Below are 23,308 nucleotides of genomic sequence, written 5' to 3' on the forward strand. Positions count from 1 at the left end.
AAAATCCAACACCAAACAAATTCTCACATGAAAATCTAAAAGACGCATTAACAAACAGAAACCTATGATTTGAATGGAATGCCCAATAAGTGGTGCTGTTAATAACCCTTAGCAAACAATCTCACCAGGTTTTACTCAGCAGATTTACTGCTGGCCTGGTCCTCCAATCTGATGTTTTCAAATTAGAACATGTCATAGTAATATTCTCGGAACCCAACATGCACATGCAAGAGAAACTGGATGATTAATATTGTGGTGGGTAGGCATTGAGAAAAAGTAAGGTTATAATATCCTGATGTAATTAAACCTCATTGTTATGGGTGGGGAGAGGTGAATAGAAATTCTCATTCCTGTATTCATGTCAGCTATTCTGGTTTACTTCCAAATTGTTCGTGCCCAATCAGTCTAAGGCACTTATTGATTATGAAGATAAGTTAATGAATTGCTCATTATTAGTGGGTCCTATGAGGAAACCACATCAAAACAATTTCATTGATCTTAACTCCTGCAGTCTCATTGGCTGTTTTCTTTGATTTACATGAACATTCTAGGTTTGAGGTTAAAAAAAAACACATGACACCAGGTTATACTCCAACAGGTTATAGTCCAAAAGTGACACCTGAAGAAGGAGCAAGACTCTGAAAGCTTGTCTCTTCAAATTAACCTGTTGGACTATCACCTGGTGTCGTGTGATTTTTGACCTTGTCCACACCAGTCCAACACTGCCACGTTCACATCATACTTGGCTTAAAAACAACATTTAATGAGTTATTCGAAAAAAATTTTCTGCACTATATCCAAAAAATCCTGGCGATGACATTAACTCTTTAAAGTGTTCAATGAAGTGTGACCTTTTCCCCTTTTTTGGCAGGAACATGGAAAGCATTATATTGAGGGAATAAAAAGAGGCTTTCATCTTTCAACCCAACTGCAAACACTGTTCGCATCCCAATCTCAGATGTCCATCAGCAATGATCCAGTATATCAGGGAACTTTTGAAGCATGACTGGTTGGAGGAGATAGAGGGACAGAAAGAAAGGAATTTGCTTCAGCTTTGCAATTGCAGATATCTTCTTTTCAGTTGCACTGCTGGAATTGCATGTCAAGAGAAGTGAGATTAACGTGTGAGGTATTGGTTTTATATTTAAGATTAGTTACTGAAGTCTGAAGACATGATTCACTGCATATATTGAACAGGAAGAGGTGACTAAGCCCTGGTGCCTTTTCCACATGTATAATGAGTTGCTGTTTTTCAACAAAAAAACATTTGCAGAGCTCAGATAAATGATAAATAAATATCCCTGGTGCATAAAGATATTTCAATGAATCCAACTTTTGAAAATATTAATAAAGAGGAATCTTGATAACACCAGTGCCTGATTGAGTATAATTAAATTCATATTTAACATCTATGCTTTTCCATCAATAATCAAAGAAGTAAAATAAAAGGGCAATGGGTAGCGAGTGCAGAGTGTTACAATACGGCCCAAGTTGACATACAAAAACAGCTCAGAAACAAGGAAGGATTGTAGTCACTTTAGTAAACTATCTGTTGTATTGTACAAAATATAACTGATTTCCTTTGTTTCCTAACATGACTGATGGTGCTGATCCAGCAGTTACAATGGATGAGAACTTTACCACTGAACTAGACGAGTCCTGTTTCCACCAATCAGTTAAGTCTTTTTTTGTTGCGTTTCACAAAACTTTATTTTGATCCCGGATCATTCTACCAATCTACTAAATCAGAATTTTCCCCTGGCTTCTCCATCAACATACTAATCTCCATCAAATGGAAATATGCTCCATTCAGAGAATAATCGGTAGGGTGTTGCCAAGGAGAGGGATAAAGAAGATAGAGAGGGAACAGCAACCAATGACAATCCATAGACAAGAATTGGCCTTCCCAACATTTAATTGCAAGAAATTTCCCATGCAGTCTGGATTTTGGATAAGTATTCTGACAAATAGAGGCAGAGAAGATGTTGAAAGAAGTGATAGTCAGGTAAAGCTGTGTGTCATCAGCATACATATTTGTTGTTGTTTTTGCTTGGTTTGTTTGCTTGGATATGGACTGCACTACAAGAAAGGCAATAGTGGAGGCAGACCATTGGATAAATATTTGAAGAGAAACAGTGTGCAACGTTTGGGGAAAAGTCAGGAATTTGGCATTAAGTCAAAATGCTCAGAGAGCCAATGCATGTACATTGGGCCAATGGTCTCCTTCGGCTCTATAACAATTCTGTGATTCAGTGTGGAATATGGGCCATCATTTGGGCATGGAATTGGTTGTAAGGATGAATGTAAGCAGGTGTGAAAGCTTCTGAAGCCAGTTAACATGTTAGTTCCTTGTCACAGCCCCTATTCCTAGCCCTGTTCCTGAAGGTCAGATGAAGTGAGAAATGGCTGGCTGGTTGCAAATAGTTTGTTAAGACAAAATAGGTCTTCTTTCCTTTTACTTTTTATTCATTCATGGGATGGTACATCTCTGGCTAGACCAGCATTTATGCCCATCCCTAGTTGCCCTTTAGAAGATGGTGGTGAGCTGCCTTCTTAAAACATGGCAGCCCAGGTACTGTAGGTACACCCAGAATATCCTTAGAGAGGGGGGTTACTGGGTCAGCAATGTGAATGGTGACATATTTCCAAGTAAGGATGGTGAGTGCCCTGGAGGGGAACTTTCAGCTGGTGGTGTTCCAATATATCTGCTCCCTTCTCCTTCTAAATGATGGAAGTCATGGGTTTGGAAGGTGTTGTCTAAGGCTTCTTGGGGTGCATCTTGTAAGTAATACACACTGCTACTACTCAGCATCAACGGCAATGGGAGTAAATGTTTATGGATGTGATGCCAATCAATTAGAATGCTTTGTCTTGGATGGTATCAAGCTTCTGGGGTGTTGTTGGAGCTGCATTCATCCAGGCAAGTGAGGAGGATGTTATCGCATTGCTGACTTGTGACTTGCAGATGTTGGACAGGCTTCAGGGGGTCAGGAAATGAGTAACTTCTGTAAGATTTATGACCTCTGACCTGCACTTGTAGATACTATATGTATATGACTAGCCCAGTATATTTCTGTTCAATAAGAATGCCCAGGGTATTAATATTGGGGGAATCAGTGATAGTAATGCCATTTCATTTATAAAGATTAGACTCTCACTTTCTGAAGATAGTCATCACCTGGCACCTGTGTGGTGCAAACTGCCACTATTTGGCACAAGCCTGGATATTGTTAAGGTCGTTCTGCCTTTGGACATAGACTGCTTCAGTATCTGAGCAGTTGTGAATGGTGCTGAACATTATGCAATCATCTGTGTACAGCCCTTTCTGATCTTAGGATACAGAGAAGGTCACTGATGGAGCAGATGAAGATGGTTGGGCCAAGGACACTACCATGAGGAACTCCTCTAGAGATGCCCAGGAACTCAGATGATTAATGCTCAACAACGACAGCTACTTTTCTTTGTACCAAGTGTGACTCCAACCAGCGAAGGTTTATCCTTGCTCATTTCTGTCAAGAGCACAGCGGACACCAAGATGCAGCGTCCTGGTGGCAGAACAGGGAAACATCACTTCAGTATCCATTTAAGATGCCTACAACCATTATATCAACTTAGCTTCAGTTGCAGCCATAGACAAGTCCAAGGTGGGGATCTCTCTCCATAATAGTGGTCCCATGGATGCCCCTACCTTGAAGAAATTTCCCTCTCTTTTATCTTCTATTGCAGTGCCCACCTTTTATGATGGGACAGCTTCTCTCTACATGCTAGAGATCTTCTTGATGGTCCTCTGGCTTCAAGACTCTACCCAGCATCTTTAATTGAATGGTGAGGACGCTGTCTAGCCATTAATTAGCCCGCTGGAAAAACTGCTGTTGAATTAGTGTGTCTGACAAAGTGGAGGTTGCATATGATTCAAATGTTGTGGCTTTGATCCGAAACAGAAATCCTGTCTTGACGTGATTTCAGATTACATCACAGAGTCAGAGAGCCATACAGCACAGAAAAACAACGTTCGGCCCAACTTATTCATGCCAACCAGGTTTCCCAAACTAAACTAGTCCCATTTGCCTGCATTTGGCCTATTCCTCTAAACCTTTCCTTTCCAAGTACCTGTCCAAATATCTTTTAAATGTTGTAATTGTGATTGCCTCGGCAACTTCTTCTGGCAGCTTATTCTATATACGCACCACCCTCTGTGAGAAAAAGGTGCCCCTTTTATATTTTTTCACTCACATCTTAAACCTATGCCCTCCAGTTTTGGACTCCCCTACCTTGTGGAAAGGATCTTTGCTATTCACCTTACCTATGCCCATCATCATCTTATAAACCTCTATAAGGTCACCCCTCAGCCTCCCAAGGTACAGGGAAAAAAGTCCAGGTCTATCCAGCCGCTCCTTAAAACTCAAATCCTCCAGGCTCGACTGCATCCTTGTAAATCTTTTTTGCACCCTTTCCAGTTTAATAACATCTTTCCTATAGGAGGGCAATCAGAATTATATGCCTTACTAATGTCATGTACAATCATAACATGACAGCCCAATGACTGTACCCAATGTTCTGATCGTCTTCTTCACTATCCTGTCTATCTGTGAAGCCACTTTCAAGGAATTAAACCTCTGCGCCCCTAGTCTTTCTGTTCAACAACACTCTGCAGGGGCCTACCATTAACTGTGTAAGTCCTGCCCTGGTTTGTCTTACCAAAATTGAACATCTTGTATTTATCTAAATTAAACTAGTATGTAGACGTGTACTAAGAGGGTATCAAGGATAGATCCTTGGCTGCCATATAAGTATTGTGGTTACATGAGCAAGTCAGATACTAGGAATTCTTGGTCACTAACTCATTACCTGACTCCTCAAAGCCTGTCCGACATCTACAAGTCAGAATTATGATGGAATACTCTCTGCTGGGTGATTTTAGCTCCCAAAACACTCAAGAAGCTTGACACCATTCATATCAAAGTTTCCCACTTGATTGGCACCCTACCCACCAACTTAACAACCAACCCTAATACCACTACAGTGCAGTGTCAGTAGTGTACCTTGTGCAGCAGCAAGTCACTAAGGTCCCTTATACAGGATGTTCTAACCGATGATTTCTACCACCTAAAAGGAAAAGGGAAGTTGATGAATTGGATCACTACCGTTGTGAGGTCTTCTATAAGTTGCACACAATCCTGACTTGAAACTATCTCACCCTCACTGTCCCTGGGTAAAAGTCCTGGAGCTCCCTTCCTATTCGCACTGTGGGTGTACCTGCATCTCAGGGGCTCCTGCGGTTCAAGAAATCAGCTAACTTTCTCCAGCCCAATTGATGATAAGCAATAAATTCTAACCAGCGATACCCACTTTATGTGAAAGATTGATTAAAATAAAATGTCATTAATATGGGGATCTTAAGGGCAAGTTTCATTTAAATTAATTAATTTGAAGAATTTCCATACCAGGTGATAATTACTACTTGTACTATAGTCTAATCTTTTTCATGTATTTCAATATTAATTTTATTACCCATATGAAATAGCTCAATAATCTCACCATCGTGGAAGCATTCTAAAAATAAACTCGAATAGTATAAATGAAAATATACTAAAATGCATTTAATTTAGAATTGAAACTGAGATTTTTCAGATCATTGCAATTGTTGACATAAATATCAATATTTAATAGTGAATTTTAAGTGAATGATATGTGCACTGTCTCTGTTTACTGTTTAAATTCTCCTGCTTTACTTTAGTAACCTTAATATTACTTACCAAATGCACACTAGTAATGCAATATAAAGATGGAGTTTCATCAACAGGGCATTGTGTTTATATTGTGTGGATGATAAATGCTTCATATATATGCATTATACTAAGACATGTCTTTCTTGATCTAATGTGCTACTGCTGTTACAGAGCTTGAATTAGACATAGCCAAAGGCAGGTCAATGGCAGAAGTGTCAGTTTCCTCCCTTAGATGTTCTAGAATTCTTTGCTTTATCAGTTACATATGATTAACACATCCATCTACCTCATGTAAACCAATCTCCAAAATATTCTTCATTTCTCACACTAGTCTGATGCATCCAACACATATACTTTTTGTCTTCAGGTTTATATATTTACTTTAATTTTTTTGCCCTTGACACTGATCACAAACAAAAGTGAAAGAAAGGCGCAAATCTTCCAAACAGAGACAACGCACTTGCACAAAAACATTCCTGACCCAATGCTGCTGTACATTTCTTCCAGGATCTTCAAATCATGGCTATTAAAGAAATGTACAGCGCAGTACTCTCCCAGGGAGTTCCATTAAAGCAGTGCAGTGTCAGGTGAAGATAGGATAGGCCCCTGCCTTTTCATAGCACTAACTGCCGTAATCTATCTGGTAAGTTTAAATATCCATGTTTAAATATAAGTGAGTGAATGGATGTGTGAATGGATTTGTCAATGGATGAGTGAGTAAGCGGTGTAGCTATATCATTGCATAGGTGGGTGAGCCGAGTAGGAGTTGAGTTGGCTGTGGCTGAGTGATTAATTGAACAAGTTGGTCGGTGGTTATGTGGCTTAGAAATGTGAAAGGTCAGCTGGTTGACTTGATTGGTGGGTTGGTGGACTGGTAGGTGAAATGGCTAGGCATGTAAGTGGGTAGTTAGGTGCTTGGGGGTAGTCAGATTGGATTAGTGAAGGGCGCACCTGTTTCAAGGGGTTAGTTGCATTGGGTAAGGGAGGTATTCGGTTGATCAGAGGAATAGTCAGGTCATGGAATATTTAGATTTTGGAGGTTAGTTGTATGGTCTTGCTGAATGTCAGAGGGTCAGTTTTGGAGTTACTCAGGTATTGGATTGTGTTTTAATCTATCTGACATTCCCAGTATGATTATCGAGGTATGAAGGATCTTTTCCAAGTATCTAGAATTAGAGATTTTGGCACAGGGTCTGAACAGCAAGGTAAAAACACATTGGATCCATGTATCAGGGCATTCTCAGGGTCTCAACGTGCGTCTTCCAGCATTGCCCAGCATTCTGGAGACCCAAATTGAGTCAATTTTGAGAAGGACTACTGCGTAGAAATCCTTTTCCATAAAGTTTGAAAGAAGCGCTAATCAAGAAAATTATTCACAAAAAGATGAAAGCGAAGCAAGTGTCAAGTGTTCTTGAAATTGGTCACTTGTCTCTGCCTGTCTGAACTTCAGGCTGAGGCAATTGTTCTGAGAAAAGCTTCTTTGATAGATGACTCCAATCCATTTCTGTGATCCTGTTTACCCTTTCTTAGGGCTGACCCTTTGTAGGTCATTGCTTGGGTCACTGCCAATTCAACAGAAAACAACAGGATGGCTGAATTATTACTGACATGATATTTTAATATGTAAGGTGACTGTGATCAAAGACAGAATTTTCTTTATCTTCCATCTACTGATCTGTATCCCTGGGTCACCGTACTGACTCATCTATATTTGATGCATCAGTACTATCTCTTTAAAATACTTTTTTCTCATCTCTTCTGTAGAGAATGGCGTCTGCAATGCTTAAAATAGGTGCCTTTCCCAAATTACCTCCTTTAATTATGCAAAGATGCACATAATGACAATAGTTTGTTGACAGGATGACTGCAGGAAGTCCTTTTGTGATGTTGCTATTCAGGGTGAGTGGATGATCACATTTGGTAGATTTTATGTAAATTGGGAACAATAGAAAGAGAAAAAAATACTTTTTACAAATCCTTTTGAAGGACATTGCACAATATATGCAGGAATCATTTAGTTTATTCCACAAGAAAGACAAATAATGATAATACAATCTAAAGAAGGCGAACATTAAAATTCCTCCCTGGCACTAATAGATTGAGGTAAAAACTGCAGGACATTAATCATTATAACTTGATGTAAAGTCTAACAAGTGTCATTCTAGCTTTTAAGCTCAGGTAGTCGCAATAGTTTAGGAGACTTCAAGTTTCATAACTTTCATAACATCATTGTCATAGCCCCTGCAAAGGAAATAGTTTAAATATTAATTATGCTGTAAAATATCTGTGTTTCATGATGAAAACATTTACCTTAAGCTTACATTTAATTTTCTCAATTTGAAATAATACCTGCCAATCTCCCTGTTTAATTTAAATTAAAAATTCATTTCAAACTATATTGTCATGTCAACTTTTGCAATATAGTATTTAAATTTTTAAAATTATAAAGAATTATCATTGGAAAATGTGCATACAAGTTACAATGTTGTTTATTCCAAATGTATTTATAGAGGTGACTCAATATCAATGTGGCCACACCATTGCCATTCATCCACCATACAGCAATAAAAAAATTGCCTTCAATCTGTGACTGATAGGGATTGCTGAGTTTAAGTGATCAGAGAAACACAATAACAAATGTTCTGCAATTTTCTATTACTGGCTGACATAAGAAGATGGGGACAGGAGAAGGACGATCTGATTAGGAAGCTTCCTTTGGAATTTTGTTGCCCAGTTCATTACCTTTTTAATCCCAATTTTCATTTCTTTCACCTTATCTCTTAATACCACTACTTTCTAACAAAACAGCTGTTTGCTTTGAAAGCAGCATGATGGACTCATTGTTTATGGCTGTTTGCAATTGTGTACGCTACATTATTATAACCCTTTGTGTGAATTGTTTTTTTAAACATGTTAATTTTGTTACAGGCTCCCCAAATAGTTATGGTTCCAAACATGTTACCCCAAATAGTTAAGCTCCCAGCTAAGGACAGGTGAGCTGGCTGTCCTTCTTATTCACCCACACCCCAGTCTGGTTGCAAAATGGTTAATTTAAAAATGAATCCTGTCCCTCGTGGATATCTTCCAGCTACACCCAAATGACATTGTGTTTTAAACAGAGCTAATTGAACAAAGCTTTCTCAAGTTAACAAATAATGAGTTTATGAATTACAAAACATGAGAAGAATTATTAATGCAAAATGTACAAACACAGATTCAAATTAAGCAGAGATAACATAGTGTAGAGCTGGATGAACACAACAGGCCAAGCAGCATCAGAGGAGCAGGAAAGCTGACGTTTCGGGTCTGGACTGTTCTTCAGAAATGGGGGAGGGGAAGGGGATTCTGAAATAAAGAGAGAGAGAGGGGGAGGTGGATGGAAGATGGATAAAGGAGCAGATAGGTGGAGAGGAGATGGACAGGTCAAGGAGGCGGGGATGGAGCCAGTAAAGGTGAGTGTAGGTGGCGAGTTAGGATGGGGGTTGGTCAAATTAAGCAGTGCATGCAGAAAGATAAAAGTTAAAGAAAACAAATATATGAATCAGTCTCTGAAATTCTTTGTGAAGAGCAGCTAATTGAAGATTGTAGCTGCTGCAGTGGAGGTTACTGGGAGTGTTGATTTTGAATAGTTAATTTCGCAAGCCTTAGTTTTGAAGATTAGTTGAGATTCTGTAGTTCTGATACCTTTCAGTTGTGATTGAATTTCAGCATTTAGGGTAAAAGAGATCATCTCTTGTTTTTCTGTTTTTTTAACTGCTTTGCAGCATGTGGAGTGAAAGAGGATCTCTACCTGCAACACAGGATAACTAGGGTTATCACAGCAAACTAAGACTCAAAATGTAGGCAGGAACACATGACCGTGTGAATACAGATTCCAGTTGAGTTGAAATAGTTTTTTTTTAACCCGTTTTCTTAAGTATTCTTCATTGGAAAGGCTACAAAATGTGCCCAAAATTTGGGACATAGTCCACAGAAGTTGGCTTGCTGTTGCGCAGACAGTCATTAGTCTTCTTATCTTTTGTCACAAGAAATAACAGCCCAGTCTATTTAAAGTTCTTTGACACTTTAGGGCTTAGCTTCCAACAGTCATTCTCTCCAGGCAACCATTCAATTAACATCCACAGCCATTTTGGTTCTATCAGCCTTTACTCAAAGAAAACAACTTTCAGACTGGCTGAGACAACAAGGTGCAGGGCTGGATGAACACAGCAGGCCAAGCAGCAACATAGGAGCAGAGAGGCTGACGTTTCGGGCCTAGACCCTTCATCAGAAAAGGGGGAGGGGAAGGGGGTTTTGAAATAAATAGGGAGAGAGTGGGAGGCGGATAGAAGAGGGATAGAGGAGAGGATAGGTGGAGAGGAAGCAAACAGGTCGAAGAGGCGGGGATGGAGCCAGTAAAGGTGAGTGTAGGTAGGGAGTTAGGAAGGGGATAGGTCAGTCCAGGGAGGACGGACAGGTCAAGGGGGCGGGATGAGGTTGGTCGGTAGGAGATGGAGGTGCGGCTTGAGGTGGGAGGAGGGAATAGGTGGGAGGAAGAACAGGTTAGGGAGGCAGGGACGAGCTGGACTGGTTTTGGGATGCGGTAGGGGGAGGGGAGATTTTGAAACTTGTGAAATCCACATTGATACCATTGGGCTGCAGGGTTCCCAAGCGGAATATGAGTTGCTGTTCCTGCAACCTTCGGGTGGCATCGTTGTGGCACTGCAGGAGGCCCAGGATGGACATGTCGTCTGAGGAATGGGAGGGGGAGTTGAAATGGTTCGCGACTGGGAGGTGCAGTTGTTTATTGCGAACCGAGCGTAGGTGTTCTGCAAAGCGGTCCCCGAGTCTCCGCTTGGTTTCCCCGATGTAGAGGAAGCCACACCGGGTACAGCGGATGCAGTATACCACATTGGCAGATGTGCAGGTGAACATCTGCTTGATGTGGTGCATATCCGATGCATAAACACAACGCACAGCTTAAATTCACACTTGCACATTTAAAAAGGTTTGGGCTCAGATTTCAATATGAAGTAGCCGTACATGAGGAGGGAATGTGCCCTCCTGCACCCTCACTTTCAGCGCCCCCACCCCCCTATGTCATTTCTCTGGCATCCTCACTCTAAACAGCTAACTCTACAGTAAATAGTGCCAATGTTGGTCTGGCCACTTTAATTGCTCAAAATTGAGTGCCCCCACTGAAATAAACAAAACTTCAACTTCTGCCTCCTCAAATTGAGGAATGAAATTATCAAGCTGAGTTGACTCCACCCTCAGATCCAAGCCGTAGAGTTCCTGCTTCTTATTTCCAGCTGTCTTAGTTCAAATTTCTTTTCCCACAATTTTCCTGAAACTCTTTCTTTTCTTATTTCTCTCCCCTCTCTTTCTCTTTCTCTCTCTGTCATTTTTCTTCTCTTTTTCTTGACATTATAATTTCCATTGTTTCAATTTCAATTTCAATCTCTCTGTTGCTACTCTATGTGTTTCATTGTCCTCAGTTTCCACCAATAAACGATTGTCCATCCCTTTGAACATGTTGGGTTTTCTAGCATTCAGGTGAAATTCTAATCCTAAGTGTCTTGCTAGATCTTTTAATTGTTGTTTCACATTCCCTTCATATCCATAGGTGTGAAGTTCTGCAAATTTCCAAAATTCTCTCACTCTGATAGCCACTTAGTTTACAACTGAGGACATTTTTGGCCCTTTCAGCCCTCTTCTAAAAGACATATTGGGAACTACAAGTTATAAATGTTGGCAATATTTCTGGGACCTGACCCTTCATTGTAACAATGTTGACTAAAAATATGAACTTTTGTTTTCTGTGCTTCTGTGCTGAATTCTCCAAACAGGGCAACATATTTTTCCCTACTGCCACCAGCAATTCCTTCATTATTTTAAACAACTCAATGGCCTATTTTTAATTGAAGGGACGCAACACGATTTTTCTCATGCTTTAACTCCAGGTATCATCCCAGTAAAAGTTTGGTGGATCCCCTTGAAAGCTGATATATACATGCTAAGATGATGTCCCCACTGACAAATGTCTGACAGAAACGCTGCATAACTTCAGTGTGTCATGGCGAAAAACAATGGCCCCAATTATAGCTTGAGTACAGGTTGGAGAACACGATGTTAAGCAGAAAAATATTCAGCACGTCTGTGGCAATTTAATGCAACCACTTAATTTGAAAATTCCTTCTCTGTGTGGGCGTGGGTGGAATGTGCTGCAATGGGCAGGCTGAAGACCCGAAAGACACAGTCTCATTTTTAAGGAAAAATATTTACAGGATCTGGGCTTCACTTGCAACGTAATTGCTCTTCAACAAGCTGCCATCTTAAAAACTGAGTGATTTGCTGACAGATGGATGAATTAACCTCATTGCTGAGACCTTGGAGTTACATGTCGGAACGGCGTCGGAGATAATCAGGAAAATGATAATCCTGAGGAAGTAATGTGGAAGGGCGATTAGAACAGCCTGCATCTACCTCTGCTGAAGCTACAGGGACCTCATCATGAAGGACTACTAAGAAGCGTAAAGCTGCATAGCTTCAAAATACTATTCACATCATTGTTTGAGAAAATATTGTTTTGTTTACTTTTGTGGTTTTGTACAATCACATAAAATTTATTACTTTGCACTATTTCCTATGTTGTCCATATTTGTTTCCTGGGTGGCAATTTCTCTTGTTGCTGAATGAGAGTATATGAATTTTGAGGACCAATGGGATGATGATGAGGAGGAGAAGTGACCGATCAATGTTATTGTGATATCAATCAAATGGTGATATTAATTGAACTTTGCAGCCTTAAGGGAACTCCTGAGTTCCCAAGCAACAGTGTGAGTGTCTAGGGCTTACTAGTTTTATCCTTGTCCTCTTCCTGTCCTCCACTGCAAACAATGGTTGATCAATGTTTCTCATTCCTACTGTTCCAATCTTTGCTGCTACTCAATCTTGCGCAGAGCACCATATGCACAGCCATTCTAGAGAAACTAGCAAGTGCTTATTGACAGTGCCTCCAGATCTGTACCAGCAATTAAAGCACCACGTGAGCTTTCCACTCAGTTGCTTGATGACACAAGCAGTAACCATTTGGTTCCTATTAAACTGCCCTTAGAATGAATGGCTTGAATTTTACACTGGTGTCAGTTTGAAGTGAATGTCTCTTGTCTCCTCACAAACATTAGCTAAGGCTGCTTGTAAGTCTAAGAAAGTACAGACAATGCTATGTGTGTGTAGTTAATGACTCCTTGCACTTATGAGATGACAGACAGAGATGTAAACCTAATTGCGTATACACCTTGTTTAGTGAAATCACAGGTAAAATTGACATCATTACCAGTGCCAGCAAGCTGCCAATCAGCAATATGTATACATGAAGAAAGCATTTGAAAAACTTTGACATTTTTCCATCAGAGCCAAAAGAGGAGAATTTTCACAACCATTGGTGATGTGTGGCCAGCAAGACCAGAAGGAAGCAGATGTACTTCCCAGGAGTTACATAAGTCTGTCAACATCTAGGGTCATAACCTGAACTTCTGGAAGCCCTGCCCTTTTGAGAAGTCAAATAAGTTGAAGCTCTGCCTTATATATCCTACTTCATGGGTAATGCTTCCTGCAAGTTCATGTGTATTGATTCTTTCATCATGGCAGGCCATTGTGACTGCTAATAATGCTTGCGTTCTTCATCCCAGGTCCATTCTAAGGTAGCAAAAAGAGCTACTTATCCTAATATTGAGTGTTGAGACCACAAAACTGCAGAAATTTCGTTTTCACTGCAACTACTCTCAACCATTCTCTTCTAGAGATTGGCTGCGAAGCAACCTTGAGCACTGAGCATGTGTTTGTGTTTTTGTGTGTTTGCCTGATTTACAACAACACCCAAAATTGCCATTCTGTTCTTCCTTGGTTTCTATGGCAAAGTTCTGGAAACTGATGAAGCCCAAGCAGGTATTGTTAACTGTAAGTGCACTTTGAAATGTTTCAACAATTCACTTATTTTTCTGAAAGGGGTTGCACACACACAGGATGTTGGTGTATTGGAGCTGGGTTCCACATAACACAAGAACATAAGAAATGATAGCAGGAATAAGCTATTCAACTCCTGAAGCATGTTCTACCATTCAGCAAGATCATGGTTGATCTGCCCTAGACCTCAACTTTTCTGCTGTACCAGGGTCCTTATGGCCCTCAACTCCTCAATATTTCAAAATCTACCTGCCTTCTCTTTAAATGCTTTTAGTGATCTAACCTCCACAACTCGCTGGGATAGAGAATTCCAGACATTCAATACCATTTGGGAGAAGAGGTTCTTCATATCTCAGTTGTAAATGCGTATCCCTTTATTCTGCAACTTTACTCCCTAGTTTCATGCGCAAGGACACTCAGTCCCACTATTCTGCATTTTTTGGTGTATCTTCCCATTGAATAATAGTCTGCCTTTTGATTCTTCATCCTCACACTTTCCTATATTAAACTCCACCTGCCAAGTTTTTGCCCATTCACTCAACCGATCTATCTCTTCTTGCACATTATTATGTTCTCATCACAACATGGCTTCTCACCTACTTTTGGAATTTCTGTCTGCTCTTCTAAGTCATTCATATAGATAATACATAAATGAGACCCGAGGAATGATCCTTGTGGCACTCCACTAGTTATGTATTTCCAACCTGAAAAATATTCATTAACTCTGATTTTTCTGCATTTTAGCCAATTCTCAATCCATAGTAGTACATTATCCTCAATACTGTACACTCCTGTCTTATACAATATCCTTTTATGTGTGAGCTTATCTAATGCCTTCTGAAAATCCAAATACATTACAACTACCAGGTCCCTTTTTATCAGCCCTCTTTGTTACAACCTCAAAAAGCTCTAGCAAGTTAGTCAAACATGATTTTCTTCTCACATAACCATATTGGCTCTGTTTGATTGCATTAAGCTTTTCTAAATGTTCTATTATTTTGGCTTAAGAAGGGACTTTAGTATTCTCCCATCAACAGATGTTAGGTTAACTGGCCTACAGTTTTCTGCTTTCTGTCTCACTCCCTTGTTGCACAGGATTTGATATTAAAAATTTTCCAATCCCCTGGAACCTTTCTCGAATCTAGTGAGTTCTAGAAAATATAGACCAATGCCTCCTCTATCTCCACAGGCACTTCCGTTAAAACCCTTGGATGTAGGGCATCAGCTCAGGACAATGTTCCTGCCTTTATTCCCATTAGTTTGTTAAATACTGTTTCCTCTGTGAGACACTTTTATATGATATTTCCTTCCATTAGTACTTTGCTAATCTGTTATCTTTTGGATGTTTATTGTTTTTCACCATGAACATGAGTGCAAAATATTGCTGAAAAATATTAAGAAATCTTTTCTTTCCTCGGGAACTGACAGCTGAGTTTATTCATACTCTCTTGCTATCCTACAGTGAGGCCCAGTTGCCTTCATCAAAAGTCCAGTATGTTTTATCTGAATCATCCATCTGAACAGTGATGTAAGATTGAAGGCTGAAAGACCTAGCATTATGAGTTCCAATTCTGTAGGCCTCTCCCATCATTCCAGTGACCTTGTTTGGTCTAGGTACAAGGTTTCAAGAAATTTCTATGTAAATCATGCATCCAGCATATGCCCTTGACATATTTCTAGCCCCTTGTGCTGGTCTTATGCTATAGTTATGACTAGACCTACTGGATAAATCCAAATTAGCCTTCTCCTAATAGCCTTACCCATAATCTTAGGCCATCACCTTCATAACTAGATTATTGGATTTCTATTCCCCTTATTAACCATCACCTTGTTGTCTTCACTGACATCATTAATTGATGCCAGGATGATGGTAAGCTCAATAAAAGAAGGGAAAAGCTGCCAATATTAATTTCATAATAAATCCTTGTACAGTATCTGATTAGAAACTGAGCTCTTTATTACATCAAACTGAAGTAGATTCATGCATAGATGCTGAAAGTGAAAGCATATTTTACTAATTCATGATCAAAGCAAGCTTTCCTGATAAGGGTTCCCAGTGCTGTTACCCAATGCTAAAGCGTAAAAGTTTGGGCTTCACTGAAAATGTAATTGTAAGATACTTGTCAATTACAATTATAGACTCAATTTGAGAGAGCCAATCTGAAGCTTCAGTAGTCCTGATTAGTTATATTACCAATTCTATATACAAATATGTTTTGACGAGTTTTACAGAATTTGTTAAGCTTTTCATCACTAGTACAAAAGAACTAAAACTTAAGAAGAGCTGTGGTTTCTCAGCTACGAGATGCCAGTTCACAACACTGTTTGAGTGGGCACAGTTCTCTTGCTCTATTATGTTGACCAAAATTCTCATCTTTTCTGAGATAGTAGGAGCTGCCGATGCTGGAGAATCTGAGATAACAAGGTGTAACAAGATAACAAGATAACTGCAGAACCTAATTCCAATTAAATATATGTATACATGTACACACATATACATACAGATATTAACCTGTTACATATCTTAATTTTCTGAAAAAATATCATTTTTATATATTTTTAAATATCATTGATATTTTCTGAAGAAGGGTCTTGACCCGAAACATCAGCTTTCCTGCTCCTCTGATGCTGCTTGGCCTGCTGTGTTCATCCAGCTCTACACCTTGTTAACTCATCTTTTCTTCAGTCTTCCTTCTTATGCATGGACCACTAAGAATCAGAACTTATTCAACCTTGCCAGCCACAAACCCCCATGCATGGTCAGCGACATCCTGAACTCTGGTTTATTAGTGGATGAACATTTGCGTCATTCTTGCCTTGGCTAAACAATTTATGCCCAAAGTACGTCATCTTACTGATATCACTTCAGCTTATCTCTCCTCTCTTACCAATTCCATAGATCTCTACCAAGGTAAGGCAGCACCAATAAGTAATTAATGAGACTGGTTAGAGTAAGTAGTGTCATCACCTAGTGATTAACTATCATCCAAGGTCAAACCAACTAAAAGACTATAAAACTCACTGCAGAACCTAATTCCAATTAAACATATGCATACATGTGCACAGATATACATACAGATATTAACCTGTTACATATCTTAAGTTATTATTTTAAAACAATCATTCCTCAAAGCATTCTCATATTTGTTAAACTAAGTTTACATCATACCAAACAACAAAACTGCAATACATCCATAAACTTCACTTCTTGGCCAGTGCCATATGGCTTTCTCCCTTGCAGAAACTAATTGACCACAATTAAACAGTGCTCAGTCAAGGTAAAATTATTAATATTGAAGGATAACTCAATCCAAGTGAAATGTATATTAATTATATAATACTGCTTCATATCAATTAATTTGTGATATTTACACAAATGCCTGTTTATCATTTTTGACAGTGGGCATGTTACCAGAATTTGCTAATGTTCGCAGATTACTTACTATTTTGCAATTAAACACTGACAACTGAAAGCTAATGGATCAACCAGGTTACAAGTTAAAAAATATAGACGATGATTCATTTATATTTGAGAGACTGAGAGATAGACAGATAGATAGATAGACAGACAGACAGATAGATAGATAAAATGACTCAGAATGTACAGCTCAAAAATGGGCCATTAAGTCTAACCAGTCTATGGAGCGTTTATGCTCTACATGAACATAGCCTTCTCCTGCTTGTTTGTACCCAGTTTATTTCTGAAATGTACTGATAATATCTGCTTCAGTTTTCTCCTTCGGCAGCAAGTTTTACATTGTTACCATTCTGAACAAAGACTTTTCTTCTGAATTCCTAGTTTGATTCATTGGTGACAGTTTTCTCACTTCTAATTTTGCTTTTGCCCACAATTGAGAAACCTACCATGTCTATTCGATCAGAACCTATCGGTTCATAATTTAAAGACCTCAATACAATCATCTCTTGGCCTTGTGTTTTGAAGAGAAATATTATCTGAAGTTTGTTCATTCTTTCCTGAAAGATACAATATCTCAGTGCTGGTTTCAATGTTGTAAATCTTTTTTTTTAGACCTTCCCCAGTACCTCTATATCTTAGTTGACTGGATTAACTTTGAGCAACAACTTAACGACATTGCAATTCGTATGCTTCTAAGCTATTAAAAACTATGAGAGCCATGCATACAACAATTATCTTTTAAAAGATGCATATTTACGAATCACTCATAGTTCTATTATTTATCAATAAAAGGTCGTAAAGCAATGCATTAGGCAAAATATTGTAAATCTTAGTTAAAAGTTGAGGAACAGAAAAAAAAACTGTGGATATATTTTAGGGCTGCTGAGCACTGTGGAATAAACCTATGCAGATGCAGTCTAAATTTAGTGACAATTATCAGCGTAAGCAGTAAAGCTGATGTGATAAGATGCAGAAATATATTATAGCGCTTTGCACCTGATTGACTGCTTTCATCATGACTGCAGATTTGATGAATTTTAGGGATATGGAAGTGCACATATTATCTTATTGGCACTGTGCCACCATTTGTCCTCAAAAATATGTAAATTATGTTTTACTTGTTTTGTACAGATTTGACTCATAGGGTCATGCAGACAAGCATTTGTTTTGTATCATTAGTTTCTGCTTGCATATAATTGAATAGATTTAACTGTGTTGCTTTCCCACTATGTTATGAAGAGAAAAACTGTGGCAGGGAATGACTTCATACCTTGAAAGCCTTGATCCATATTGGCACCATTGGACCACATGGCACATCTGTGTGTATAGTACTATGATTTATCTGGAAGATAAGTAGAAAACAAGTTTGTTGCCCAATTGGATGAAGCATAATATGGCAGTCAATGTCTTATGTTTTCATCACCTAATTAAAAAAGGAAATTTAAATAAAGTTTGTACTGCTCCTATTGTATATTTGTCTCTCCCAATTTGTTAACACCAGTGCCATGGATATGAATGTTTAATTCCTGAAGACTCCAGACCATACAATGTGAATTGACAAACCTAATTTACCACAGTTGTACAACTATTCAATACCTAAATTCCTTTTTGCAGGAAAAATGGATTTAAAAAAAAAAATAATAATCAATGCTGACCTTTAATTTCCTTCAGAAGCTATACATAAGTGCATATTTTTGTCGTCAGGATATTTACATGTTTCAAAAATATTCCCAAGATAATAATTTATTCATTTAAAAAAATCCATTTTGACCTTTAACTTTTTCTTGAAATCTCTCAAAATTAGGATTTTTTGCTCTATATATTTACATGGCCCACAAATAGTCCCAGGACAAAAGTGCACTGGTTTTAAAAATCCATACTGACCTTTAATTTCTTTTGAAATCATTGATAAATGAATATTTTAGACATTTTATTTACATAAAACACAAATGCTCCCAGGATAATTCAACTGCAAATGTTTGAGACAATTTTCAGTGAGACCATATCACTGGGCAAAATATCCCAAATTCACAGCATTATACATGACAATGATTAACAGTATCTTGTTACTCCTCTACTAAATGTTTATGATGCCATTGAAAATCATTTACTGAACAAGTATTGCAAGATATTCTTCCAAATTTGAAAATGAATCCATACAAAATTAAAGGTAGTCATTTGACACACTAACATGCGTCATTACTAAGTAGCAGGGGATAGGTTCAGCACTAAGTTCCTAAGTAATACTTTTGGGAAAAGTTAAGTTCTGATTCAGTAACTCCCCATGAGAAGGGAAAATTGTATGCATAATTTCAATTATGCCATTCCTGAACATCTTATTATTAATTGAATCAGAGATAGTAGGAACTGCAGATGCTGGAGAATCCGAGACAACAAGGTGCAGGGCTGGATGAACACAGCAGGCCAAGCAGCATCATAGGAGCAGAGAGGCTGACGTTTCGGGCCTAGACCCTTCATCAGAAAAGCAATAAAGGGCTCACCTTTGTTCCCCTCCACCCACAGATCAACGAATACCGCTCACGCTTGGACATAGAGCAGTTTTTCCGCCGCCTCCGCCTCCACGCTTACTTCTTCAACCGTGAACCTAACCCTCCCTCTACTGACCCCTTCTCCCGCTTCCAACACACCCCCTCCTCCTGGACACCACCCCAAGGCCTCCTACCCTCCCTCGACCTCTTCATCTCCAACTGCCGTCGAGACATCAATCGCCTCAACATCTCCACCCCTCTCACCCACTCCAACCTCTCCCCCACAGAACGTGCAGCCCTCCGCTCCAATCCCAACCTCACCATAAAACCCGCGGACAAGGGAGGCGCAGTTGTAGTATGGCGCACTGATCTCTACATCGCCGAGGCCCGACGCCAACTCTCCAACACCTCCTCCTACCGCCCCCTTGATCATGACCCCACCCCTGAGCACCAAACCATCACCTCCCAAACCATCCACAACCTCATCACCTCAGGTGACCTCCCACCTACGGCCTCCAACCTCATCGTTCCCCAACCTCGCACTGCCCGCTTCTATCTCCTTCCCAAAATCCACAAACCTGAATGCCCTGGTCGACGCAATGTCTCCACCTGCTCCTGCCCCACCGAACTGATCTCCAACTATCTGGACTCCATTTTCTCCCCTTTGGTCCAGGAACTCCCGACCTATGTCCGTGACACCACCCACGCCCTCCACCTCCTCCAGAACTTCCAATTCCCCGGTCCCCAACACCTCATCTTTACCATGGACGTCCAGTCCCTCTACACCTGCATTCCCCATGCAAATGGCCTTAAGGCCCTCCGCTTCTTCCTGTCCCGCAGACCCGACCAGTCCCCCTCCACTGACACCCTCATCCGCTTAGCCGAACTCGTCCTCACCCTCAACAACTTCTCTTTCAATTCCTCCCACTTCCTACAGACAAAGGGGGTAGCCATGGGTACCCGCATGGGCCCAAGTTATGCCTGCCTCTTTGTAGGTTACGTGGAACAATCCCTCTTCTGTACCTACACCGGCCCTAAACCCCACCTCTTCCTCCGTTACATTGATGACTGTATCGGCGCTGCCTCGTGCTCCCACGAGGAGCTCGAACAGTTCATCCACTTCACTAACACCTTCCACCCCAACCTTAAGTTTACCTGGACCATCTCTAATACCTCTCTCTCCTTCCTGGACCTCTCTGTCTCCATATCGGGCAACCACCTAGAAACCGATATTCATTTCAAGCCCACCGACTCCCACAGCTACCTAGAATACTCCTCCTCCCACCCACCTTCCTGCAAAAATGCTATCCCCTATTCCCAATTCCTTCGCCTCCACCGCATCTGCTCCCAGGATGAGGCATTCCACTCCCGTACATCTCAGTTGTCCTCGTTTTTCAAGGACCGTAACATCCCCCCATCAGTGGTCGAGAACGCCCTCAACCGTGTCTCCCACATCTCCTGCAACTCATCCCCCACACTCCGTCCACGCAATAAGAACCAAAACAGAATCTCCCTCGTCCTCACATACCACCCCACCAACCTCCGGATCCAACGCATCATCCTCCGACACTTCCGCCAGCTGCAATCCGACCCCACCACCAAAGACACCTTTCCCTCCCCACCCTTATCTGCTTTCCGGAGGGACCACTCTCTCCGTGACTCCCTTGTCCGCTCCACACTCCCCTCCAGCTCCACCACACCCGGCACTTTTCCCTGCAACTGCAGCAAGTGCTACACCTGCCCCTACACCTCCCCCCTCACCCACATCCCAGGCCCCAAGAAGACTTTCCACATCAAGCAGAGGTTCACCTGCACATCTGCTAATGTGGTATACTGCATCCGCTGTACCCGATGTGGCTTCCTCTACGTCGGGGAAACCAAGCGGAGGCTCGGGGACCGCTTTGCAGAACACCTACGCTCGGTTCGCAATAAACAACTGCACCTCCCAGTCGCGAACCATTTCAACTCCGCCTCCCATTCCTCAGACGACATGTCCATCCTGGGCCTCCTGCAGTGCCACAACGATGCCACCCGAAGGTTGCAGGAACAGCAACTCATATTCCGCTTGGGAACCCTGCAGCCCAATGGTATCAATGTGGATTTCACAAGTTTCAAAATCTCCCCTCCCCCACCGCATCCCAAAACCAGTCCAGCTCGTCCCTGCCTCCCTAATCTGTTCTTCCTCCCACCTATCCCCTCCTCCCACCTCAAGCTGCACCCCCATCTCCTACCGACTAACCTCATCCCGCCTCCTTGACCTGTCCGTCCTCCCTGGACTGACCTATCCCCTCCCTAACTCCCCACCTACACTCACCTTTACTGGCCCCATCCCCGCCTCTTCGACCTGTTTGTTTCCTCTCCACCTATCCTCTCCTCTATCCATCTTCTATCCGCCTCCCACTCTCTCCCTATTTATTTCAGAACCCCCTTCCCCTCCCCCTTTTCTGAGGGAGAGAAGGACAGTTGGACAGACAAAGGAGTAGATAGCAGTCAGCCTCGGAGGATGAATAACTGTTAATGGGGACTGTTCGTGGCTAACAGTTTTTTGGCTTTTAAAACTCAAAAGAGATTGGCAATCTATTTCATTATTGTTTGATATCTTGCTATTTGCATTTTGGTGACATAACAGCTGCTTCATCCACTTTATTACAAATTCTATGATGAAAGAGAATGGAAAGACCACTTTAGCTTTGTTGCAACCATGAATGTCTCTAACTAACAACTGCTTTCAAAACTAACCCTGGCACAATGGCTCCTGGAACCATCCAAGATCAGGACACTGGCAGCAGCTGAACCTGATCATCTGGTCAATCTGAACAGTATTCTCACCACCGTGCTGACTGTGATGAATAGGGTGTTCACCAGGCTTAAGGTGCAACACTAAGTTTTTTTTTTATTAAATTCAGAACAGAAATGTCATCCTAGTATTAATGTCATCCACACTGCCTACCCAGATTAAAAAATAACAGTTCCTTAACTTGATTGAACAAGTGCTGTCTGGCACAGGGCAAAAATGAATGGAATTTGGAAACACAATCTACAATATGGCACATTCAACCCATGGGAAACAAGAGTGGAAAAGTATTGACTGATTTGTGGTGAACATCACTGTGATGGAAACTGTTATGAAGCCAGCACTCTGATTTCACTAATTACAGAGAAGGATGAACAGTGTGGAAACAGGCCGTTGGGCCCAATAAGTCCAAGCCAAGCCTCTGAAGTGCATCCCACCCAGGCCCATTCCCCTACTCTATCCCAAAACCCAATGGCTAATGGCTACCCTTAACCTATACATCCCTGGACTCTATGGAAAAACCTTTTCTGATGAAGGGTCTAGGCCCGAAACATCAGCCTCTCTGCTCCTATGATGCTGCTTGGCCTGCTGTGTTCATCCAGCCCTGCACCTTGTTGTCTCATCTTTTTATTAATTGCTGTGGATCTCGACAGAGTGTAGAAAAGAGTTCCATCCAGCACATAAGTACATAAGAAAAAGAAGCAGAAGTGGGCCATTAAACCACTGACGTCTGCTCAACCAATCTACTGGATCATAGCTGATCTGATTTGACCTTAATTGCTTGTCCCCGAGAACACTTGACTCTGTTGTCAATCAAAAATCTCTCTTACTCAGTCTTTGATTGTATTCAATGAACCAACCGTCACTGCTCCTGGGGAGACAATTCCAAACATTAAAAAGCATATGAGACAAGAAATTCCTCCTCATTCCA

The sequence above is a fragment of the Rhincodon typus genome, chromosome 5 (genome assembly GCF_021869965.1).
Source record: "Rhincodon typus isolate 14 chromosome 5, sRhiTyp1.1, whole genome shotgun sequence".
In the NCBI taxonomy this organism is placed as follows: Eukaryota; Metazoa; Chordata; class Chondrichthyes; order Orectolobiformes; family Rhincodontidae; genus Rhincodon; species Rhincodon typus.